Below are 26,658 nucleotides of genomic sequence, written 5' to 3' on the forward strand. Positions count from 1 at the left end.
ACCCCTGGGGTCCCTTCCAACTCTACAATTTGATAATTCAATGATTCTAACTGTATCCACTGATATTTATCTGTTGTTATCTTGCCTCTTTCTCCCCCTATATGGGTCCTCACATTGTTGAAATACAGACTGGAGATGCCTTGGGACAGGGATCCATGCTTTTGGCTTGCAGCCCCGTGTAAAATGATGGTGCCGTAATCATCATTATCTCTCCACTCCCTGATTCACATTCTATACATTGTTGTCTAAGACACAGACCTAACATCATAGTTGTTTTCATTTTGGTTTTTTTACCATTGTGCTTCACAATAAAAGCCAGGGTGACCTGACAAATGCTGTCATTGAGGAAAATGGGCTCAGTAGACCATTGATCTCCCATTCTGTTTTCCTGATTGCTCTTTATCTGATGCCATTCTCTACAAACGGCTCCTTCCTGGCTAAGGGTCATGGAACATTATGTGCCAAACGCAGGCTGGCTTGACACAAGTTGCGCACTCAGCTTGCCTACCTGGAGAACTAATTAGTTCCTGGGTACTAATTAATGACTGCAAAGTGGATTCTAGATGCAATACAAATAAATCATCAGAATGAATCTCTCAGTGAGTGAAACGGGGGGCAGAATGCATCTCTGGCTTCCTTCTATTTTTTATTTTTATTTTTTTGTAAATAAGAAGAGATCACAAAATAAAGCAGACAGAAACCCCAGCTCTTCTCCGCTTGCCTGGCTCACCGTCTGGAGACCAAACTGTGCTGCCTCCTCTTGGAGCAGTCTGATTCATGAGAGCTGATCGTCTTTGGTTGCTTCATCGCTGTGACATCGCGAGGCTGCTGTGGTCCCTGCGCACATGGCTTCATTGTCTCGCCGCCTCACAGTGCCATGTAATATGACCGAGGCATGTGATTTCCAAGCACATATAGCATCGGGCTTGACCTTGAAAAGACGTAGAGGCTAAATGCTTCTGAATGCCGCTGACTGAAAGGATGAAGAGAGAATGAACAAATCAACAGGAAATTAAGCAGGCATTTAATGCAGGGTGCTCTCTTTGGCCTGCATTACATTCCCCAAAGGAGAGGCATTAAAAACGTGTGTGAGAGGGAAAGTCTCCCATTAAGTACTGTACTGTGGCATAATTCTCTCTCTCTCTCTCTCACACACACACACACAGAGAGAGAGAGAGAGAGAGAGAGAGAGAGAGAGAGAGAGAGAGAGACGCAGACACACACAAATAGAGCAGTTAAATAAATAAATGTACAATCCTGCAGATGAGTGGGTGTGAAACTTTTTCCATCCCAATGGCCACATTCACTTCCAGGCAACTTCCCAAGTGCCACATGCCAGAGGCAAAAATGAGACCAAACAAGACATTTAAATTTTACCTTTGTACACTAGACTAGTTTCTACACACACTCACAACCCCCTCTCTACACTCCATCCAAACAAAAGGCAATATCAGGCTTAATGAAAACAGGGCAGCCAGACCAAAATTCCTGGAAAGTGAAGTAGGGTCACTGAGGGGTGTGGCCTGGAGAGAGTTCTAAGGGCCAGACAGAGAGCACTGGAGGGCCACTCTTGGCCCCAGGTCTGAGGTTTCCCACCCCTGCTATGGATGTCTAGTAAAAACTCAGAAGTAAGTTCTGCTAAGTTCAATGTGGCTTCCTCTCAGGAAAGTGAGTATAGGAATGCAGCCTTGCACAGCCAGGTTTCCTTGCATTAAATGATGGAAGTTAGGCCATAATCCTCTCCTAATTGCTGCTTCTATTTTTAATGCTGGGAAACCCAGCCATTTCCATCACATGCATGCTGTTAAATATTCACCACGCTGAACATGCATTTCACCACTCAAACAGGCTCCTTTTCTACCTGGTTTAATCAGCAAAGTGTAAATCTGCTCTAATACTGCTGCATGTGGGTTATGGCTGTGAAATGCTTGACATTTTTTGACAACGAAATCATGACAACTGATTTCTGAAATGGGATTCTAGACAGCTGTAAAAATGGGAAGCCGGATATGGAAGGCTGGATATTTTTACAGAATGTCTTAAACAACAGCTCTAAAGTCATTGGTCTTACAAGGGATCTAGGTCATATCCACACTCTTATACAGTGGTACCTCAGGTTACATACGCTTCAGGTTACAGACTCTGCTAACCCAGAAATAGTGCTTCAGGTTAAGAACTTTGCTTCAGGATGAGAACAGAAATCGTGCTTTGGCGGCGTGGCGGCAGCAGGAGGCCCCATTAGCTAAAGTGGTGCTTCAGGTTAAGAACAGTTTCAGGTTAAGTACGAACCTCCGGAATGAATTAAGTACTTAAAATGAGGTACCACTGTACCACTTAAACAGCCATGGAAATTCCTGGGAACTGTAGTTTGTTGATGATGCTGGCCCTTAAAAGCTATACTTCCCAGTATCCTTAACAAACAACAGTTCCCAGGAATCTCCACAGCTGTTTAAGTAGCATAAGAGCACTTTAAATGAATGGTATGGGTGTGACCATAGTCGTTTCAGAGAGAAGCCACACAGCCTGACACCAAAAGACTCTGCACAGTACAATTTCATCTGTCCATTTGGGAAACACAAGACAACCATTTACCAGGTGATACCTTACTACGCTGTGCAATCATACAGCCACTTTAGAAGGTTTCCTTGCATTAAATGATGGAAGTTAGGCCATAATCCTCTCCTAAGAAGACGGCAGTTTCTAGCATCCACTGACACTCTTGTTCATGTTTTAATTACTCAGAGCAGCACTGTAATAGTCTGGTGGAGGACCAGCTCAGCTTTCCCCCTTCTACCACGCAGTCTGAAGTATGCCCTACCCACAATGGTGAATATTCTTCAATATGACAAGCTGATACTCATAGAAAACAAGTTCCCAAATATTTCACATGGATGACAGATTGCAGGTTTGCCACCTCAGTCAACTGAATTTGATTATAAGCCCTCCATTGATATACAGCAGTCCTCAGCACTGTTGGCCTTATATCCTCGCATGACTTGCATGAAAACCAGTGTGGTATAGTGGTTAGAGTGTTGAACTAAGACCTGGGAGACTAGGGTTCAAATCCTCAGTCTGCCATAAAGGTACTGACGTATAAAGCCCTAAATGGCCTCAGCACAGTATACCTGAAGAAGTGTCTCTACTCCCCACCATTCAGCCCAGACACTGAGGTCCAGCTCTGAGGACCTTCTGGCAGTTCCCTCACTGTGAGAAGTGAGGTTACTGGGAACCAGGCAGAGGGCCTTCTCGGTAGTGGCCCCTGCCCTATGGAACACCCTCCCATCAGATGTCAAGGAAATAAACAACTATCTGACTTTTAGAAGACATCTGAAGGCAGCCCTGTTTAGGGAAGTTTTAATGTTTGATGTTTTAGCGTGTTTTTAATATGCTGTTGGGAGCCGCCCAGAGTAGTGTTATTATTTATAAATTATTTATAATACTTTATAAATAATAAATTGTCGTCATCATCGAGTGGCATTGAACCACTCACTGCCTCCCAACCTAGTCTACCTCTCTAGGTTGTTGTGAGGATAACATGGGGAAGAGGAAGCCTATGTATCACCACCTTAAGCTCCTTGGAAGAAAGGTGGGATATAAATAAAATTAAGAAATAATAAATAAAAATCCTCTTGATCTGAGGAACACTAAAAGCATATTTGTGCAAAGGGAAGAAATGCCACACGTTTCTAGGAAGGATTACTATTATTATTTTAGTGAGTTTTTGCAACTTGTTATTTATTCAGAAAATTTTAAAAATGTGACTAGATCATCACAAATGAGGTATGGTTGAATAGCATACTCTCTTTGACCCACTGAAATAGCATCCTACACTGCCAATAAATTGTGATAGCCCTACTAGGCATCTCCTTGTTCATTTCCAGATGTTTAATCAGTTTACCAAGGCCAACTCCTGATTGGTTAGTTTGACCTCATCCAGGCTGCTTGTGGCTGCTGGTCCACATTCTCTGTCACTCATGTGGACCATTAAAAATGCCCTAGGCATATTAGCCACCCAGTTAAAAGGATGTTCCATTCTGAACATTCATGGACAAGGCTGTATAGTACAGACAATATTACTGCACTTGTGTGCCTTGGGAAGGTTCATTCTTTCTGTGAAAAGCAACTAGCACAGACTTCAGCCCTGCCAAAAATGATATATGCATCATGAAATCTCAACATGAACTCCCTTAAACCTGGACAATATATACTGAAACTTTCCAAACAGCTCCAAAACTACAGTATCTCATATTATTTCTATGGATGATTTATAGTTTGGCTGTGAGTAGTAGCTAGAAAATGACGGGGGTTGTGTTTGTGTTTGTAGAGAATTCTTTGGGACAACCAAAGGAATTAAGTGACCCTGCAGCTTTTGCTCTCATTCCATTCCTCCCAAATAGCCCTGCTCTGTGTTATTGTGCAAAGAGAGAAATGTTATGCAAATTGATGGTGATGATGACTTGAATAGTAATTACCACATTTAGAATGCTGCAAAAACATTCTTTTGCTGGGCTGTCCTAGCCCACACATTTGCTTGCAAACCAAGCAATGTTACAAAAATTAATAATAAAACAATAAATGGGTGGGGGTGGGGGTGGGGAAAGCAGACAGGGCCAATCGGGCCACAAACATTTTGCTTCCTGAGATGAAGGTCAAGATGGTGCCCATATTCTATGTACAGGAGCCAACTTCACATCTAGTTTAGGCCTCATCTGCTCTATACCCTTAAACCACCATGATAAACAGTCATGGCTTCTCCTAAAGAATCTTGAGAATTGCAGTTTTGTTAAGGGTGCTAAAGTGGTAACCGCTATTCCCTTCAAAGAGCTATAATTCCAGGAATAGTTTAAGAATCAGTCCCTCTTCCTAGGGAATCTGGGAATTGTATCTCTTTGAGGTGCCTAGAGGTCTCCCAAAAGCTCTCATCATTATTAGCAAACTACAGTTCCCATGATACTTTGGGGAAAACCATAATGGTTAAGGGAGCACCACAGTGCTTTAAATGTACAGTGCAGGTGTGTCCTGAATCTTATTTGAATCACCTCAAGGCAGCAAGCTAACTTAGGAGGTGCAGGGCAAACTGCACCTTCTAATCTTGGAGGACTGAGCTCTGTCGTCCAGTGCTGTTTCTACCTCCCCAGCATCTGCCGCCTGAGGCAGCTGCCTCACTCAGGCTAGTGGGTAGTTTGGACCAGAGGCAGGGACAATAAACATGGCTCCCCTCTCCATCAACCAAAGAGGCAGGCATACCTTTTGGGTCCCTATGGGGACAAGCCATTTTACAGAGTTGAAATAGCCAATTCAGACCGAAACTAACTGAAATCTTCAAGGGTAGGTAAGGTCTCTGACAGTGAGGAATAGGTTCAGCAACCCGTTCCACTCTTAATCAGTGTAATGAAGCAACTCTTCAGGAATTATGTGTTTCTAAACCTGTTTTGGCTCTCATTGACTCAGTCCACAGCAAACCTTCATTAAGAAGGTTTATACAGATGGGCGAAGCTGCATTTCCCGTTTCTCACGAGGGAAGAAAACAATAACTTGTGATTTATGCCAGTGTTGTGGTGTGTCAGTTCTGTTCTTTCCCAAACTGCATAATTAAAAAACAGTGTTTTCAGTCTTGAAGAATACTTACAATAAACAGTTTTGGTGGATACTAAATGACTCAGCTCCAGAGCTTAATCAACTGCAGAAGATGTGTATTGCTGCATATGCTTGAATGCTGCAAACATTATCTTTTATACGCTCACTTTTAACTGAGAAGAAATAAAATCAAAATAAGAACAAGTTAATGTCCTTCTTGGCTCGGCTAGAAGAAATTAAGGCAAGAGAGGGGAGATTGGTTTTAATGCAGCAGCAACAGTTGCAGGGCTTGCATCTATTATAGATTTTGGAAAGTTGTATTTTCACTATGCACTTGGGTGCCATTTTTAGTCAATATGGTGGATTGAACCTTCCAAAACTGCATTGATTTTGTTAACCAAATACTGCATGACGGTTCCTAAGATCAAGGAGCAGGTTTATATCTTTGTTTGGCTATAATTGGATGCTATTTTGAATTGAGGTGGCAGACTTTACCTTTCAAAACTGCACTAGTTTTAAGCTGGCATCAATGGTTAATATTGGTCCAGCTTTGAAAGGTTCAGTTGACTACCTCAATTCAGAATTTTGAAAACTGCACTGATTTTTTCCCCTTTGAATTCTTGAACAATGCCAAGTATGAGGCTAGTAGTATCAAATAAAACATTTAATGCTAGTGAGTTTCTCATCAACTGTGTGTGGAAAAGAGGCCATATATCTCTTCTCCTTTGGTTGTATCAACCTAAGTAGACTCATTGAGATTGAGGGAAACAATTAATTCCAGATAGGTCTACCTTGAGTGGAACCTAGTTACATAACAGCCCGTCAACCCCCAGTTTCTCTCTGAGATCTTCTGCCCCTACTTCTCCAAATACTGCAGTCATGTTTCCAGGGAACCTACCACCTGCTGTTCGCTGCTTTCTTTATCCTTAACTCTTGGTTGCTAGGCATGCAAATAAGTCTGAGATGAAAATCAGAATTGGTGTAGCAGTCACAGCTATCACAAAGTCACTGAGGGTTCACTAAAGCAGAAGAAAGCCATTATAATTCCCCTGTGCAGGTTCAATGGGAAACATCAAAATGCAATATAGGAGACAGGCAATAGGACAGTGGTGCAAACATGGACCACATCTGCACTATTATAATACCACTATACCTCTATTAAAAGCACTATTATAAAACTTTACGCAGTCATGGCTTCTACCAAAGAATCCTGGGAACTGTAGTTTGTAAAGAGTGCTGAGAGTGAACAGCAAAGAACCTGCACAAGCAACGCTGACACCAAACCCTACATATATTAAGTAAATTAGAAACATCGTCACCCACCCCCACCCCACCTCTTTCCCCCTTTTTCCTAAAGTCTCAAGAAATGAAACTGATTTGTAAAAATGTTGCATGGGGGGGAGGGAAATACGAGAGAGAGACATTGCACATACTTTTGTAAATCAAGAAAATCTTTAATAAAAATAATTTTTTTAAAAAAGAGTGCTGAGAGTTGTAAGGAGACCCCTATTCTCCTCATAGAAGTACTATTTGCAAAGGAATCAGTTGTTAAACAACTTTGGGAATTGTAGCGGGGGGAAGTGGTTTCCTAAGAAATTTCAGGACCCTTAACAAACTGAAGCTCCCATGATTCTTTGGGGGAAGTTATGACTGCTTAAAGTGGCATGATACTGCTTTAAACCCATGGCATGGTTGTACTGTACAAGGTCTTTGATACTAGAGTGGGATGCGGCAGAACAGTCTCAGCCCCCAGAATTCAACTTGTTACATGTAATGCCGTCATTTGCCAGCTCCCATTCATAGTGCTAAGTTTCCTGGAATGAATGAAGCGGGATTCATCTCCAGCTACTTCCAAACAAAAATGAAACAGAATCTAGTGTTCTTCGTCATTGAATAGAAATTTATGTTCTGAAAGAAGCTTCTGCGCAAGCATGAATGAATGAAGAAGTATAACAGTTTTATGACCTCATCTACCTGATGCACAAGAAATGATTGAAAATGAATGTGGTGCATTTGGGAAGTTCATTAGCAGCGCTATGGAAAATTTACAACCAGAAAATCAGAGTGCAAATGTAGCTTAATCAAACCCAGGTACTCTGAAAAGTTAAATCTAATGAAATGGTCACAATTGTAAAACGTTTTGTTTTTTTACTATGTTGTCATGTAAGCAAGAGAAGAGTTTCAACCTCTCTAAAAACTCTAAACATTTAAGTTCCTGGGGAAAACTCTATTCTCCTGTAACTTATCTGTATGTATGTATGTATGTATGTATGTATGTATGTATGCACATTAGCAGTAGTAGTAGTAGCAGCAGCAGCAGCAGTAATTTATACCCTGCCCATCTGGCTGGATTTCCCCAGCCCAACAGAAAATTAATTTAAAAAGTGATAAAACATCAAACATTAAAAACTTCCCTAAACATTGTAATTGGAAATCCCTCTAAATAGGTTTAAAAAGAGGCAAAGTGCTACCTGCTCCTTTCCTATTTTTTCTCAGGTCAATGGTCTCAAATCAGAGAAAGTTTGTCACTTAGGTTTCATGGTAATAATAATAATAATAATAATAATAATAATAATAATAATAATAATAATAATAATTTATTATTTATACCCCGCCCATCTGGCTGGGTTTCCCCAGCCACTCTGGGCAGCTTCCAACAAATTATTAAAATACAACAGTCTACTAAACATTAAAAGCTTCCCTAAACAGGGATGCCTTCAGATGTCTTCTAAAAGTCTGGTAGTTGTTCTTCTCTTTGACATCTGGTGGGAGGGCATTCCACAGGGAGGGCGCCACTACCGAGAAGGCCCTCTGCCTGGTTCCCTGTAACTTGGCTTCTCGCAGTGAGGGAACCGCCAGAAGGCCCTCGGTGCTGGACCTCAGTGTCCGGGCAGAACGATGGAGGTGGAGACGCTCCTTCAGGTATACTGGACCGAGGCCGTTTAGGGCTTTAAAGGTCAGCACCAACACTTTGAATTGTGCTCGGAAACGTACTGGGAGCCAATGTAGGTCTTTTAAGACCGGTGTTATATGGTCTCGGCGGCCGTTCCCAGTCACCAGTCTGGCTGCTGCATTCTGGATTAGTTGTAGTTTCCGGGTCACCTTCAAAGGTAGCCCCACGTAGAGCGCATTGCAGTAGTCCAAGCGTGAGATAACTAGAGCATGCACCACTCTGGCGAGGCAGTCCGCGGGCAGATAGGGTCTCAGCCTACGTACCAGATGGAGCTGGTACACAGCTGCCCTGGACACGGATAAACTGAGGGCACATAAGGCAGCTATTTAGTTGAAGACGAGCAGGTCTGGCTCTGGTCAGTGTCTGGTGGGAGACCACCATGTTGACCACCTTGAGTTCCATGATGGAAAAAGCTGTGAGATATGTAATGAATAAATTCATTGATGAGTAACTATGCCGTGACATCAGACTAGTAAATCCTCTCTAAATAAGGATAGGTTAGCATTCCTTTTTAAAATTTCAATAATAATAATAATAATAATAAATTTTATTTATATCCCGCCCTCCCCAGCCGAAGCCGGGCTCAGGGCGGCTAACAACAATAAAACAGTACAAAAGTACAACATAAACAACATTCTAAAATCATTCATTATAAAAATTAATTAATTCAAGCCACTGGCAACCATTGGGCCAGAGCTCTGCGAAGATTGCCGAGGGAGGCAGTCAGGCTGTGCCCTGGCCAAAGGCCTGGTGGAACAGCTCTGTCTTGCAGGCCCTGCGGAAAGATGTCAAGTCCCGCAAGGCCCTGGTCTCTTGTGACAGAGCGTTCCACCAGATCGGAGCCACAGCCGAAAAAGCCCTGGCTCTAGTTGAGGCCAGCCTAACCTCTCTGAGGCCTGGGACCTTCAAGATGTTTTTATTTGAAGACCGTAGGTTTCTCTGTGGGGCATACCAGGAGAGGCGGTCCCGTAGGTACGAGGGTCCTAGGCCATATAGGGCTTTAAAGGTTAAAACCAGCACCTTAAACCTGATCCTGTACCCCACCGGGAGCCAGTGCAGCTGGTATAGCACCGGGTGAATGTGATCTCGCAGCGAAGACCTCGTAAGGAGTCTCACTGCAGCATTCTGCACCCGCTGGAGTTTCTGGGTCAGTCTCAAGGGCAGCCCCACGTAGAGCGAGTTACAATAATCCAGTCTGGAGGTGACCGTCGCGTGGATCACAGTGGCTAGGTCAGGGCGAGAGAGGTAAGGAGCCAACTGCTTAGCTTGGCGGAGATGGAAAAATGCCGCCTTTGTTATAGCTGCAATCTGCGCCTCCATGGAAAGGGAGGTGTCGAAGATTACACCCAAACTCTTAACGGATGGTGCTGGCACTAATTGCGCCCCCGCAAGAGATGGGAGTTGCCCCCCCAATCCCATATCGCCCCATCCCAGCCACAGGACCTCTGTCTTCGAAGGATTTAGCTTCAACCGGCTCCCACGTAACCATCCAGCCACAGCTTCCAAACATCTGGTCAGTGTGTCTGGGGCCGAGTCAGGATGGCCATCCATCAACAGATAGAGTTGGGTGTCATCGGCATACTGATGACAACCCAGCCCAAAACTCCGAACAAGCTGGGCGAGGGGGCGCATAAAGATGTTGAAAAGCATTGGGGAGAGTATCGCACCCTGAGGTACTCCACACACCAAGGAGTGGCGCGATGACAATTCCCCCCCAAGCGCCACCCTCTGTCCCCGACCAGAGAGAAACGAGCGCAGCCATTGAAGGACTGTGCCCTGGATCCCCACGTCGGCAAGGCGGTGGTCCAGAAGTTCGTGATCGACCATGTCGAAAGCTGCTGATAGATCTAGAAGAATCAGCAGCCCCGACCCGCCTCGATCCAGCTGTCTACGAAGGTCATCTGTTAGGGCGACCAGAGCCGTCTCGGTCCCATGACCAGCGCGGAAGCCGGACTGGAATGGATCCAGAGCCGATGTTTCATCCAGAAACCCACCAAGCTGTTCAGCAACCGCTCTCTCAATCACCTTACCCAGGAACGGAAGATTCGAAACCGGGCGGTAATTGGATAGATCTAAAGGATCTAATGATGTTTTCTTTAAGAGCGGGCGCACCACTGCCTCCTTCAGTTCCCCTGGGAATGTCCCCGTGCCAAGGGACAAATTGATGATATCCCCCAGGAGGGCCCGCACCTCGTCTGGACACGCTCTAATCAGCCAAGACGGGCATGGGTCGAGAGGACAGGTGGTGGGCTTTCCAGCTCGGAGGAGTCTGTCCACATCGGCTGGGGATATCTGGTCAAAGTGGTCCAATACTGGACCCGAGGACAGTCGAGGGGCCTCCAGTTCCTTTATTGTATCCAAATTGGCAGGGAGGTCATGGCGGAGCGACAAGACCTTCTCCGCAAAAAAGCTCGCAAATGCCTCACAGCCGTGTGTCAATTTGTTATTTAAATTTGGCTGTCCCTCAAGGGACGTTAAAGACCTGATTATACTAAATAATTGCGCTGGGCGAGAGCTAGCGGATGCAATGGAGGCCGAGAAGTATGACTTCTTAGCAGCCTTCACCGCCATCTCGTAGGTTTTCATAAAAGCCCTATAAGATGTTCTTGAGGCTCCGTCACGGGCACCCCGCCATACTCGCTCTAGCCGTCTGAGGTCCCGCTTCATTTTCCGGAGCTCCTCGGTAAACCAGGGAGCCCGGTTTCTGCAGGGTCGCAGAGGGCGCTTAGGTGCGATCTCATCGATGGCTGCCAGGAGCTGGGCATTCCAGCCCTCAACAAGCTCAGTCAATGAGTCGCCAGGGGGAGCAAGGTCCCGCAAGGCTTGGCGGAATCTCTCAGGGTCCATCAGCCTCTGCGGGCGAGCCCAAATTGGCTCGCCACCTAAGCAGGGTGGGGGTGGAAAGTCAATCCTGGCTTTCAGAGCGTAGTGATCAGACCATGGCACCTTAATCGAAGGAGACATGATCACATCTATACCGACGCCAAAGATCAAATCCAGCGTGTGGCCTGCTTGATGTGTGGGGCCCGAAACAAACTGGGAGAGCCCTAGTGTCGCCATGGAAGACACCAGGTCCAGAGCCTGTGAGGAGGGAGTGGCATCAGCATGGATGTTGAAGTCCCCCAATACCAATAGGTTAGGGAACTCCAAGGCCCAGCCGGCCACCGCCTCCAATAGGCCTGACAGGGTGGCTGCTGGTGCGCTAGGTGGCCGGTACACCAGCCAGACAGCCAAGCTCACCTCGGAGCCCCACACTAGGCCAACACATTCGATGCCGGGGATCGATGGCGATGGTAGAGCCCTGAAAGGACAATCTTCCCGGATTAATAATGCCACCCCTCCCCCCCGGCCCACAGTCCGCGACTGGTGGAGGACAGAGAAACCCGGAGGCGCCATCTCTCGTAAGGTAACTGTTGCCCCTTCGCGCACCCAGGTCTCCGTCACACAAGCCAGGTCGACCCCCTGCGAGATAAAGAAATCTCGTAGGGTGGCGGTTTTATTGCCTATAGACCTGGCATTGCACAGCACCAGTGACGGAGGTGAGTAATCCTTGCTCACCCTACCCTCGTCCCTCGGGATGGGGCGCAGATTGGAAAGGGTACGAGCGTATCCATATCTCGATCCCCTTCGCCTGTAACATCTGCCCCCACCGCCATACCTCCCTCGCCCCTCCACGGTAGCAATCCCAGGCCTCATAGTGGCCTCCATTGATGGCAATTAATAGTATTCTTTCGCAGCCTAGAACAATAAAACCTTAAAACAATAAAAACAAAAAACAAAAACAACCCAGAAAACAATAAAACAATACAAACAAAAACTGCAAAAATTACAAATTCATCAAAATCTAACAAATTCCCCAGCCCACCCAAACATCCATCCCACCCCCATATATAGAATCGAAAGGGAAAGGGAAATATTAAAAAACAAAAACAAAACAAAACATGTTAAAAAGAGCTCTGCACTCCTCCGGGTCCTCCTGGGCAGTAGCAGCATCAATGGCAACAACCATCCTTGTGAGGCCCCACCCTGGGCCAGATAGTAAGTGGCAGGAAGGAGCAGGGCCCTCAGGCACTCACGCAGGAGAGTCTTCCTGGGCAGCAGAGCAGTCCTTGTGAGGCCCCAGGCCCCGCCCCAAGCCAGATGGTAAGTGGCAAGAAGGAGCAGGGCCCTCAGGCACTCACCACAGGGGAGTCTTCCTGGGCAGCAGAGCAGTCCTTGTGAGGCCCCAGGCCCCGCCCCAAGCCAGATGGTAAGTGGCAAGAAGGAGCAGGGCCCTCAGGCACTCACCACAGGGGAGTCTTCCTGGGCAGCAGAGCAGTCCTTATGAGGCCCCAGGCCCCGCCCCAAGCCAGATGGTAAGTGGCAAGAAGGAGCAGGGCCCTCAGGCACTCACCACAGGGGAGTCTTCCTGGGCAGCAGAGCAGTCCTTATGAGGCCTCAGGCCCCGCCCCAGGCCAGATGGTAAGTGGCAAGAGCAGGGCCCTCAGGCACTCACCACAGGGGAGTCTTCCTGGGCAGCAGAGCAGTCCTTGTGAGGCCCCAGGCCCCGCCCCAAGCCAGATGGTAAGTGGCAAGAGCAGGGCCCTCAGGCACTCACCACAGAAAAAGTAAAGTAAACACTGGGTAGTAAATTTCGATTGGAATCAGAGAATAAAATGTACGATAATAACACAGGAAACCAATTTCATCAAGATTTCTCCAGGGAAATAGGGAACTAACAATGTCTATAGATCAGTATAGCCAATATAATGGCCTCCAAACAAAACCCTGTTGCCTTGCTTCTGCCCTTCTTCTTTCACATTACTTCCCCTCGCTATTCACAAAGTTCATAGCCTTTGCTTGCCATTGATTGCCTTGTCTGCCTCTAACATCCCAACCTTCCTGTGTGCAGTCGGACTCAGTGGCCATTTGTGTACATGTGACTACCAACACATATGCTCAGAGCTCCAACGCAGCCAAGGGCACCCGCATTTCCACAAAGGAAATACTTGTTCCTGCATCCTTCACTGAGTTGGACTGTGAAGCCTGACATGATCTGCTCACTGAAAATCCCAAGATCACACCTACCCAAACATATACCTCAAAGTTTCTTTTTTGCATTTAGAATACAAAAGACCTGACTATTCCTTTGCCCACTCAACCATGTTCTTGGCACTGGATGGGGAAGAGGGGTGTGGTGGAGCGCACCGCCCCTGGCAGATCTCGTGGGGTGCCATGGCAGCTGGGCCCCCCTCCTATGCTGGGCGCCACCAGGACGTGTGCCCCCCCCGGGACACATGCCACACCCCCGGGATGCACGCCAGCCGTGCCCCCGCCTGCTCTCCGCCCCCCGGTGCTGGAGCATGAAGCTCCGCCACTGGTTCTTTGATTTCTCTATATCTACTAGAGTTGGATCATTAGACAAATTAATGAGGGTTAGACTAATTCATAGATGATGTGCCCATTAATGGCTACCTCTAGGATCAGAAGTAGTGTATTTCTGATTACCAGAAATCTTCTTCTTCTTCAAATTACATCTGTGTATACTGAAGTCAATGAAATATACATACATATATTCATAGAAAGACTCAAGAAGGCAGTCATGTTGGTCTGACACAGTCGAAATATATATTAAAAAATTAAAAATTCTCCAGTAGCACCTTAGAGTTCAACTAAGTTTGTTCTTGGTATAAGCTTTCATGTGTATCTGAAGAAGTGTGCATGCACACGAAAGCTTATACCAAGAGCAAACTTAGTTGGTCTCCAAGGTGCTACTGGACAATTATTATTATTATAATATATATATATATATATATATATATATATTTCATAGAAAGACTGTGAGCTATCTGGAGCTCTGAAAATTTCTCTGAATTCTTGAATAGTTATCAAATATTTTCTGGATATTTGATAAGCATATTTAACATGGTGACAATTTACTTCAATATTTCATTTCTGATGCTATTTCTTGGTTGACATGCAATGGTATGATATATCTAATAATTGTCATGTGATAGTATTAGTATTTGATAGTTGCTAATAAATGTTATGCAATGGTGTATGTTACTGGACAACAGCTACCGTATTTTTCGCCCTATAGGACGCACTGGCCCATAGGGCGCATCAAGTTTTTTGGGGGGAAAATAAAGGCAAAAAAAATTATTCCCCCCCCCCAGGCGCTTGTGGGGCCGGCGGCGGGGAGAAGCGCTCTTCTCCCCGCCACCCGCCTTGAGATCAGGTCCAGGGACAGCGGGGAGACGCGCTGCGCCTCCCTGCTGTCCCCGGAGTTTGCGGGGCAGGCAGTGGGGAGAAGCGCTCTTCTCCCCACCGCCCGCCTTCAGATCAGGTCCGGGGACAGCGGAAAGACGCGCTGCACTTCCCAGCTGTCCCCGGAGCTTGCGGGGCAGGCAGCGGGGAAAAGCGCTCTTCTCCCTGCCGCCCGCCTTCAGATCAGGTCCAGGGACAGCGGGGAGACGTGCTGCACCTCCCCACTGTCCCCGGAGCTTGCGGGGCTGGCGGCGGGGTCTCCCCGCCATCAGCCTCCAAACCACTTTGGGAGACAGCGGGATGGCGGCGTTCCGCCTCCCTCTGTCCCCTGACCTTGTGGGGCTGGCGCTGGGGCTCTCCAGGCTTCAGCGAAAGCCTGCATTTGCCCCATAGGACGCACACACATTTCCCCTTCATTTTTGGAGGGGGAAGAGTGCGTCCTATAGGGCGAAAAATACGGTAACAGTTCAAATGCAAATGAGGCTTAATGTAAGCCTGGATTTGATAGATAATTTTCAACTGGACCTAACATTTGACAAGGTTATACTTATGAGGTTTCATCTGTCTGTCAGGCTAGAAGAAAAAACAGTTGAGATGTGCCAACAAATCTAACACACTTGAAATTAGAGGTAAGACTTTTCACATTCAAATTTTCACATTCAGAATTTAAATTGTGGGGTATTTTAGAACCAGAAATATTAGCAAATATTTGCAGATGTTCCTTTCATCTCTAGAGCTGCTGCTATTAAGCCAGCATACAGAATATTAAACAAATCTGGCCTTTTCCCAGTGAACTTATGAAAAATACATTGCTGGGAGTTGCAGGAGGAGGAGGATAGTAAAGCAGTGCAGTAATTTGAGAATAAATAGCTTTGAAAAGAAACACACCAAAACAATTCTCAAACTGTCTCCCTGCTATGTTTATTCAGCACAGGCGCTGAATAGCTTCTAGACAAGATTTCACAAGGCATTGAAAGAGAAGAAAGGAGCAGGCTCCTTGTGGATTTGGGCAGTGGGTATTCACCAAAAGAATAGTCAACGCAGTTGAAAATGTTGGGTGGGGGCATATTGTAAAAGAAGAGTGCTCTGTGATCCTAATGGTTAAAATCTGTGATCACACCAAGCTCCTGATTTTTGAAAAGTGTTTCCATACAAACCAGAGAAATCAAAGGAAACTTGAAAGGGAAAAATAAAAGCTTAACAGAGACAATAACTAGCAAGCCCTCCCTGGTTGCAAATAGACCCATGCACATTTCTAGCAAAATTCTTCCTGCATACATGGGACTGATTGGCTGCGGTTGGAAAGGATGTTAATTTTCATCTAGAAGGAGGTATTAACCTAGCAGATTCATCCTTTGCTATACACCAGTGGTTATAAGATGGAGAAGCCTTCTCTTTTCTTCAAAGGCCCTTCTACGCTGCAGGCAGTTCAGTAGGATAAAGAGAGGAAGGCTCTCTGCAGTAGTAACTCCCTTCCAACATCAGTTTGATGCTGACTGTTGGCCCCAATACATTTTTTTTTCTGGGCTAGATTTCTTGGGGATTCTGATTCAAGTCCCAGGACCTTCCTTCTTGGTCTCTCTCTTAGGTGATGGAAAAACTTCTTTGCTCTCATGTGGGTACCATACTCCAAGACTCACCTTTGGAAAATGGAATGTTAGCTTCTGACTACACACCTATATGTCTTGTCAGGCATTTCTACATAAACACTTCTCTAGCCAGGAAGCAAGAAGCATTCCAGCCAGGTAGAAGAACTGGAGAAGAGGTGTGGAGCAGGACCAGTATGGGGTGTGACTTGGGACCCTGATAAAGAGGCTCCTAGACCTGAGGTTCCCTGCCCCTGCTTTCAATGACAAACAGATATTTTGGTGTTATGTGAGAATTTAAGGCACCCCAAATTCCTAGGAAGCAGGTAGAAAGGCAATTAGAGTTGGTGACTAGCCTTTTTTTTAAAAAAAAATTACTTTTTCACAGTGAAATTGCAAAATGAAAGGCAATGTGGGTTGATGGTTTTTGTAGTTTTTGTGATTTTAACTCTTAAGGGGTGAAAGCCTGACGGTCTAGGTCATACTGATGAAGAAACTGTGTTTGACCCCACACGGGGGGGGGGGGGGAGAATCTAACAAACCTGTCATTCCAAGATGCTATGCAGTTTGAAATCAGAATAGTTGAATGATAGAAATTGGCTTTGCATTAAAGTCAAGGGTGAATGTGTGACCCTCAATGTGAAGAAGATGCAGGCACCCTGTGAGACGCTTGGATGGTCTTCCATTTTTCAATATACTTCAGGAGCCTCTCACAGCTTTTTGCAGTAGAGAAATGTAAGCAAATGAATTGTGACAAGGTTCTGGAAGTCAAAAATATGTAATAAATAATGCACACACTTTTCAAATGACTGCCTTATTAACTCTTTCCTTTTCTGTTTGTTCCCGTTAAAGGGCTCAAACAATGTCCCTTTTGCCGATTTCTCTATTAAATACTGAGTCTGTTCAACATGTGCGTGATAAACAATTGAGCTGTTCCTAGGTACTGATATGGAGAGAAAGAGAGTCCATGATTATTAGGATATTGTCTGCCATAGGTGAAGATCACCTGTTTGTCTCTTTGCATGCTGGACACCACAGAGATCATAGTTACCATGTCAATGGAGTAGTGTTGGCCAAATTTGGGTCTCTAGCTGTTTTTGGACTACAACTCCCATCATCCCTAGCTAACAGGACCGGTGCTCAGGGATGATGGGAACTGTAGTCCCAAAACAGCTGGAGACCCAAGTTTGGTCAACACTGCAATAGAGAGACCAACAGATCTCACTCACCCTCCTGAGAACCGTGTGTGTGTGCGTGTTCCACCTACCTACCACCTGCTGTATATTTTGTGTGAACTGGGGTTAGTCCACATACTTGGACATCATACTGATAAAGAACCAGGGCAGTGCTAAGGGAAAAAAGCAGAATGGCAAAAGCCATGACGATATGGAACAATGGAGGTAATCCATGTTTGTTTTGATTCAGAAACTGCAATTTGTGAAAGTCAAATAAAGTAGAGTAGCATGCACAGGAAATAATCTGTAGCCTTTAAAAGGAAAAAAATCCCACACCCCCATGCACCCAAGTTCATGAAATATTTTCATAATGTTTGTGCGTGGCAGCATTAGTGCCTAGGCACAGTTCGGCTGTTTAGCACACAACTATCTTATGAAACATTTTTTGACGTATATCAGCATATTTTGATCTCTTTCCTCCCTTCTCCCCCCTCCCATACGCTTGTTTTGGTACGGTATTGTAATGGTGACACAGACCATCTCCCTGCAGGAGGCATCTAACAACTGCTGTATAGAGTGGTGAATGTAGCTTGTAATTTGCATTTTAGCCTTAACGAGTTGCTGTAGTGCTGAACATGTACAGCAGATTGACTATGATGTGGACTGCAAGGCTATGCTTACTGAATATGTATATGATTATTAAGGCTGCGTTCCGACAGCAACACTCCAACAGCTTACAGCAGAGCGTGCCTTAACACTGCCTGAGATTTTCAGTTCTTCCCAAATGTAACTTGCACATCAGTATAAGCACTCTCCTCCTTTTTGACAGGGTGCCCTTGTAAATGGTAATTTCCCGGGTGGAGGATGGGAAAGGCACTCACAGCTCATCTTGGGCAGAATGCCCTATGGGAAGCGATTTTCATGGAATATCAATGTATCCCTATAGCTACAGACACAGGGCTAGCTCCGGACGTGTAAGCTGGGAGTAACACCGCTGAGATCAATGCTTTTCATGTTGGCGGAAGGATGATCAGAATCAGGAGGGACTCGAGCTGACAGATGTAAATAGAAAGTGTTTGCACTAAGCAACAAGGTGACAGAGACAGGGAAGGCACTGTTGTATAACCAGTGTCACCATCTTTTCCCAGAATGCACACTATGTTTTAAGGCCAGGATAAATAACTGAAGCAACACAAATCAAATAAAGCACAAGCGTTCCTTAGAAGGCGCATAGCCATAACAATATCTTGCGAATCTGTTGCATCATCTATCTGCAGCGCATGAACAGATGACAGCTTGCTTCCATCTCAGTTCTGAAAGTGCAGGGTGCATCACCAGAAATGGGAAATAACTTTTCTTTCATGGCACTCTCTCCCACACCACCACAGGCCAACACCACACATCGCTCTGTGAATATTACGTCACCTCTCAGTTGCCCTCCATCTGGGTAAGCAAAAGATCAGTGTGGGAACCTATGGATGCTCTGCAGAGAAGCATCTGATTTCTGACATATTTATCTGGCTAGAGATATGGAAGTTCACGTAAGTGAATTCAAATTAAACTCATACTGATGTAATCAAATAGAAGATTTCTATGAGTTCGTATAGGGAGATACACGTATCCAATTTTCTACTGGAGTTACATCAGTGCTGTTCTTGATATCTCTCAGCACATATACCACATTTCATGAAGCTGTTTCAGATCAACTTTACGTGCTGTAGAACCACAAGGAGTGCACACTGAGCACGCATTTACATGTTTCCTAAAGGGCAACACTGCTGCTTCCATTCAGTGCTTGCTCTCAGGCTAGTCCAAATAATGCTTCCATCTTCTGCCTATGTTTCAGGTGGAGAATCAAGTGATTATATAACACACTAGCGATGCCCACCCTAGCAGAGAGTATGCAACAATTTTCCATAGTATGTAACATGTGATCCATTTATGTGGAAGAAGGTTGTGAATGTTACATTGATGGGATCAACCATGGAGGAAGTGATAATGACTAATAATTTTAATATTAAATAAAAGCACCTCTTACTGATATGTAGACAGAAACTAAAAGGGTTCTTTGTTTTCCACTACTGAGCTAAAGATCAGGATGAGATCTTGAACCAGATTCAAAAGCTGGCCGAATCTTATATTAATTTAAATACCTTCTTTCATGTATCCATATTGTCTATGCAAGCTAAATATGTGAAGTGACTATAAAGGATACTAAGCGGGTACACATAATGAGTGTGTGTTTAATGTGCACCTGCTAATAATATAATGTTTGAAGTGGCTTTCAATGGTTTTAAACTGCACTGTTCCTGTTTTACTTTGCTTGAAGCTTGACGTCCTTGTTAGCTTGTTAAGCCGCCTTATATATTAAAAGTCTGGCTGGAAATAAAAGCAAAAGATATGTAGAAGAAAAGGGGATGACAATTTGCTTTTGCAAGATAGAGGCTTGTACCCAGTGTAGTGCTAAGTCAACATCCTAGCAGTGCAAGTATTTCTGCTTGTGCAACAGGGCTTGTCCCTCACTCCAAAGAGAAAATGAGGATCCTTTGATGGGTTGGGGACTGACTGCTCCTCTCATTGGACTCCACATCTTCCTTGCTGCCACCACAGCCATGCTCTTAGCTGAGCTGCTCGTCAGCCAGATGCCCCTACTATAGCTAGCGCAGTGGAGGCTAGTGCCCATTGGGACTGGTAAGACAGTAGGTGGAGCCAGAGCCAATGGCAGGTGGAGGCAGGACCAGAAATAGGCAGAGCCAACTAATTCTGGTTTTGTCCCCACCCTCCTTCCTGCCTCCTGAGTAAGGAGGCAGGCATGTGGAGGATGGTTGAGCAGAGACTATGCTTGGTGGGGCAGGGCCCCATTTGCTTATGGAGCAATCTCTACAAAGCTGGAAGTGGGCATAGTATAGCAATGTAAACAAGAAAAGGCAGCTAAGGGTGCAGGAACAGAAGACAGAAAATGAGTAGCTGCTTAGGGAAAAGGAAGGAGAAAGGGAAACCAGTTTTCTGGATTGAAACTGAAAAAGAAAGGAAGGGAAACTTTTCACTGCATTACTCTGGCGGGCCAGATGCTTCCAACGAACAGGAAGAAAAGTAAGAGAGGTGGAACTGAACACAAGACAGGGAAGGAAAAAGGTGTGGACATAGCACTCAACCTACGAAATGTCACTGCACAGATCAAAATCACACCTCTCAGAAATTATAGTGCTAAAAGCCATCCTCGCCTCTGGAGATTGCTTTTCTCTTCTCTTCTTTTTTTTTAAAAAAAATGCTGGATTTTCTATTGTCTTGAAGGGAAAAAACATGGGTGAGATCTAAAAGAGCAATGATATGACGATTGTGTCATGAAGATGCTCCATGGTGGAGAATGCATGTTCCAAATGTGGTTATTCCAAACTGAACGTCTAGGCTGCATTCAGACAACAGTTTATTCCATTTTATCAATATTTCCTTATCTGAGATTTCCCATGTTTTATGTGATCTTCTGCATAATGTAAAAGCCACTTCTGGAAAACCAGTGGAAATTTAGCACACTCATTTCTGTTTTATTTGCTTCCAGAAAAAAATCTGCTTGCATTCCAGAAAATCACAGGAGTTTTGGGTCAAAATTTTCCAACAGGAAATTTGGGGTGATATTCTGGCCTAACAGTTCTTCCCACCATTTAAAACATAGTATGTCATGGCAGTATATCCATCAAAAAGCCAGATACCCATGATGCAGTGTAGTGTAAAAGGAGTAATAGTACCTGGGCCAGAAGTGCTTGCATTATAATTGGGAAAACTAATGCAATAATCCCCACCTCTGAAAGCATCCTTAGTGTGGAAGCTCCCCTCTTGAAAGGTAAGGTAAGGCTTGTATCTAGGTAAAGGTAAAGGACCCCTGGACAGTTAAGTCCAGTCAAAGGCGACTATGGGGTTGCAGCACTCATCTTGCTTTTTAGGCTGTGGGAGCCAGCGTTTGTCCACTGACAGCTAATGAGGCATCTGATGAAGACCTGCAATTTTAAAATGAACTTAAAAATATATATTTGTAAATGTTGTATCTCTCATTCTCTCATGCCAGGCATAAACCAGCTGGGTGCTCTGGCAGCTGTTTATCTTCCTGTTTAAGGGCCCCTGTTTAAGCTAGTGCCTCAGGGTTGTAAAAGGAAATTACAGGCTAGGAGCAAAAGGTCACACTGACCATACAAATTACAGAATACAATTAAGCTGCAAAGACAATTAAGAGTTGGTAAATAGTGAAATTTATTGTTTAACAGATAAGAATTATTGTGCCTCCCGTTAAAACTTGAGCCACATTTTCATAAGGTTAAAAAGGGCAAAAGCTAATAGAAGCAGCTGGACTAGGGAAAGAGGCTGCTCTCTGAAGCTGCTTTGAAGCTTCAGAGAACATAGTAAAAGCTAAATTCTCTAAGTTCTCTAAGTTCCTTTTCTTCTAAAAATCTATATATGTTATGTATGAAATATATTGGCTTAAATGTAATTATGCAAAGGATTTAGAAAATAAGAAATGTTAGATTCTTATGTTAGATTCTTATTTCATAGATGGTGTGTGAGAAGGTGAACCCAAGATCTCTGTTTAAAATGAAATTAAACCATCTGCTTTAGCCATCTGTTTTGCAGTGAATAGGGCAACAGGGGCCAAAGGTTATCTGATAATTAAGGTGCTTGGTCGAGGTAAATGTAAGATATATGGCTACTTGTTTGCCATTTATAGATAGAAGGAAATATAGCTCTTTGTCTCCCATAAAAAGTAATAGGAAATGGGTGTATCTTTTATGATTGGTTCTAGCAAACAGCCAATAGGAATTTCAACCAGGCTGATTGGACAGAGACAGCCAAAGGAGGAGCAAGAGGGCTGGGCTGAGGGAATATAAGCACTGGCCATCAGGGCTGGAAGGGCAGAGCATTGGTAACCATATACCACTGTGTCTCTCATTTATTTGTCTGACAAATAAATTATTATTTTAATTTCTCTATTGCTGCGTTGAATATTTCATTCCAGCTAAGCGTTAACCACAAGCAGGGTGCTACACTTTCTGGGTCATGTGGCCAGCATGACTAAACCACTTCTGGCATAACAGGATACCATGATGAGTGCCAGAGCGCACGAAAATGCTGTTTACCTTCGAGCTGCAGTGGTACCTATTTATCTACTCACACTGGTATGCTTTCAAACTGCTAAGTTGGCAGAAGCTGGGACAGAGCAATGGGAGCTCACCCCATCACATGGATTCGAACCACCAACCTTCCAATCCGCAAGCCCGAGAGGCTCAGTTGTTAAGACCACAACGCCACCCGCTCCCCTTAAGACTTGCATCTAACTCCCTCACAACTTTGTTCTGCTTACCCAACTAATCAATGCAGTTCTAGAACCCTGCAAGTTAGCACCCGTGATTTAGGGTTCTAAATCATGTGGGAAGTCTGTAGCTCCCCACTGCAGACCTTCTGCTTCCAATGTATGGAAGACAGCAGGGAACACATCTTTGCTCTCCCCACACAAGCTTCTAATTGTGTGAGGCTTTCAATACCTGCATAGGGCCCCAGTGTCCTATTTTTGTGCTGCTTCCTGATTTGTATGCCTCTCCTCACTGTCTGCTCTTGCCAGTATTGTTGCTTAGAGGGAACATGAAGTGAAAAGAGGTGAACGCAACATACTATATGGGACAATGCAGGAGGGGTAAATATGCGCGTCAGGAACAGTCAGTCCTGTTCTGGGTCAAATCAGAGGATTTATGATGGAAAGTATCTGAACATGTTTTTTGTAGGGTCAAGGTAGGGGAGGGAGACATAGAGATCGAGGGAGTACATATCTTTTGTGAATCAGGAACAAAGATGAAGAGGGAAAACCTTCAGAGACAAATGAAAAAAACAAAGGTTAATTGTGTTAATATATCTACTTGGAGATATTATATTTCTACAATTGCAGTGAAAGGTGGTCATGGAACTATAGTGCAGAAAATGAGGCAATGGCCAGTCTTGTTTTTGAATGCTGGTCCACAGGGAAGACACCCTCCATGTAGAAAACTAACATGCTAATAAGAAAGCCCCATTACTTATCTGCTTATTTATTATGTGCAGGGAGCTCTGTATGTGGGAAAGCATTCAAAAATATGGCATCTCCAACCTATGTCTTAAGTGGTACAGTCCAGAATATCCCATGCTAAGGAGGAAAGGCCATAGCGCAGTGGTAGAGCATCTGCTTTGCATGCATGAGGTCACAAATCCAGTTCCCACTGAGGGAGAAGCCTGTCTGAAGCTCTGGAGAACTGCCACCAGTCAGAGTGGACAATATTGAGCTAGATAGGCCAATGGTCCGACTCAGTAGAAGGCAGCTTTCTATGTCCCTACTTCTCTCATTCTATATTGTGCATAGAACAGGTATTGATGTTACCACCCCCACCATAACCCTCCATGTTTGGTTTTAAAAAATATAGTAAGGATTTAATTTAAAAAACAGTATACAGTGGTACCTCGGGTTAAGTACTTAATTCATTCTGGAGGTCCATTCTTAACCTGAAACTGTTCTTAACCTGAAGCACCACTTTAGCTAATGGGGCCTCCTGCTGCTGCCGTGCCGCAGGAGCACGATTTCTGTTCTCATCCTGAAGCAAAGTTCTTAACCCGAGGTACTATTTCTGGGTTAGCGGAGTTTGTAACCTGAAGCATATGTAACCTGAAGTGTATGTAACCCGAGGTACCAATGTAATAATGATTGCCATGATTTCACAATCATGGCATGTAAAGCTGAGCTGAATTTTGAAAGTTTCATCTGCAGGTCAGCTTGAAAAAGGGCAGATGAGAATTTTGTATTGACCATCTAAATTGTGCAAAAACTTTGTTTTTTCAATGATGAAGCGCAATGTATAAAGAGCAATTTTCATACTCCTCAAAAAGCAAGTGGAGAAGAGGCAGCACTCTCTCTCTCTTTTTTGCCAGATGGAACTGGGGTTAATGTATTTGTTCCCTGGAAAAGAAGGTCACCCTGCACTGGTTATTCACATTTCCATACAGCTTGCATCACTCCAGGTTATATCTCTGTTAGTATAATTGAAGCTCACAGGAGAAGCACTGACTGATTATCCCACTGCTCTTGAAAAACCCCACTTATGCTTAAGACAGCCATGACCTGCCACTTAGAGCTTTCCACTTCATTTGTTTCTGTTGAGTCACCTTGTTTTCCAGAGCTTTCTGAATCGCGTTCCCAAGGAGCTGCTGTTCCACATTTACCTCTGGCAAGTGGAAGGGTCAAGGCAAGTCGTAAGGGCTGGTCCCTGAAGAGGCAAGCGAGAAACAGAGAAAGGGGAGAATTCATGAAATGTTACGTGTGGTGCAGTGGTTAAGAGCGGTAGACTCGTAATCTGGGAAACCGGGTTCGCGTCTCTGCTCCTCCACATGCAGCTGCTGGGTGACCTTGGGCTGGTCACATTTCTTTGAAGTCTCTCAGCCCCACTCACATCACAGAGTGTTTGTTGTGGGGGAGGAAGGGAAAGGAGAATGTTAGCTGCTTTGAGACTCCTTCAGGTAGTGATAAAGCGGGGTATCAAATCCAAACTCTTCATCAGATGCCAACTTGGGTGGCATCCACATTTAAAGAACGTGGGTTTCCTCAAAGAATTAGAGGTGCTGGGAACTGTAGCTCTGGAAGAGCAGTTCCCATGTGCTTAAAATGGTGTCAGTGTGTTCAGAGCTGTTCCCATGCATGGGCATTTCTGATGGGCAATTAATCCCATTACGTCCATTATGTCCCATTGCGTCCATCTGCATGTCCGACAGTTGTTTCATGTGGATAAATTGAAATTTCACCACCAGCATAGCCCAAGGGGGCCCTCTGGATGTTGTGGACCCCCACTGGCAGAGGAAGGGGGTGCAGGGTGTGTGGTGTGCCCCAGGTGTCATCCCTGAGGGGGGTGACATCACCACCATGCCCCCCTGAGATGCTTGCCCCACCCCCTGTGGACCCCAACTCCCATCCACCCCAACCAGCATGACCATTAAGGATGGTGGAGTTGCGATCCATAGCATCTGAAGTGCAGCAAATTGATTTGCATAGGCAGCTTTAGGGGAGTGCAACCAGTTTGCCTGCACTGGGGGCCAAGCCAAGAGGGTGCTGCAGGGGAGATTGCAACAAAGACGAGCAACAGAAGGCAAGAGGTGGTATTCTGGCATTGAAGAGGGCACTGCTGAAGTTTTAAAGTCCCATGTCCACCACTACCCCGTTCCATAGCCCTAGTCAGGTGTTCTGTTACTTCATGCAGTTAATACTGTACAAGGGAGAGTGTTGGTATGCTGGCAAGCCCTATCCCTTCCTTCATTTCATTTCGTTTTTTTCATTTCACTTTTAATTTCCCAATCCAATCCAAATCTTTATTATGGCCATAGACCAGCATAAGGTAAAAACACCTCCATGCATAAATAAAACATGCTAGATAGGCAATAAGGCAACTGCGGAAGCAGAGTGTACACAGACTCATTCACTCAATTACAGTAAACCAGCATAAGATAAAAACACATAAAACATGTAAATCAAACCTTCACTTTTAGACCTCTGACATATGCCAATCATAGCAGCACAATATCTCGCAACTGAATATGTTATATCAGGATTTATATCTTGGAGCAATAAGGAGATATAGAATTGCCCTGTGTGTCCTGGAAATTTTGTTTTTTTTATTGGCAGGATAAACCTAGCACGTATATTTGTGTAATACTGGCAAGGGAGAAAAAGGTGTTCAGTTGCGTCTCTGTGCCCAGAGCCACAGCGGCATTTTTAATTTGTATACCGCCTTTCCATATTACTACAGTAGTATCTCAGGTTACACACATTTCAGGTTACATACGCTTCAGGTTACACACTACACTAACCCAGAAATAGTGCTTCAGGTTAAGAACTTTGCTTCAGGATAACAACAGAAATCGGGCTCCGGTAGCGCGGCGGCAGCAGAAGGCCCCGTTAGCTAAAGTGGTGCTTCAGGTTAAGAAAAGTTTCAGGTTAAGAACGGACCTCCGGAACGAATTAAGTACTTAACGAGAGGTATCACTGTACACACAGGGTGGTTTACAAGCTGAAGAAACAACAAAATAGACAGCAAAGATTACAAACCTAATAACAATATAATCC

The 26,658-nt window shown here is 44.8% G+C and overlaps 1 long non-coding RNA gene across 1 annotated transcript in view; it reads right to left on the reverse strand.

Annotated features, from left to right (window-relative positions):
* Positions 1 to 710: 710 nt before the first annotated feature.
* The window catches only part of LOC308580038, a 60,127-nt gene continuing 34,179 nt past the window's right edge, over positions 711 to 26,658 (reverse strand). Inside the window, exons 2-3 of the long non-coding RNA XR_014004681.1 lie at positions 24,711 to 24,811; positions 711 to 973 (exon numbers count right to left, since the gene is read on the reverse strand). This is a non-coding gene — a long non-coding RNA (uncharacterized lncRNA). The remainder of the gene's footprint in view (positions 974 to 24,710; positions 24,812 to 26,658) is intronic.

This window comes from Podarcis bocagei, assembly GCF_964188305.1.
Source record: "Podarcis bocagei genome assembly, chromosome: 2".
Lineage (NCBI taxonomy): Eukaryota > Metazoa > Chordata > Lepidosauria > Squamata > Lacertidae > Podarcis > Podarcis bocagei.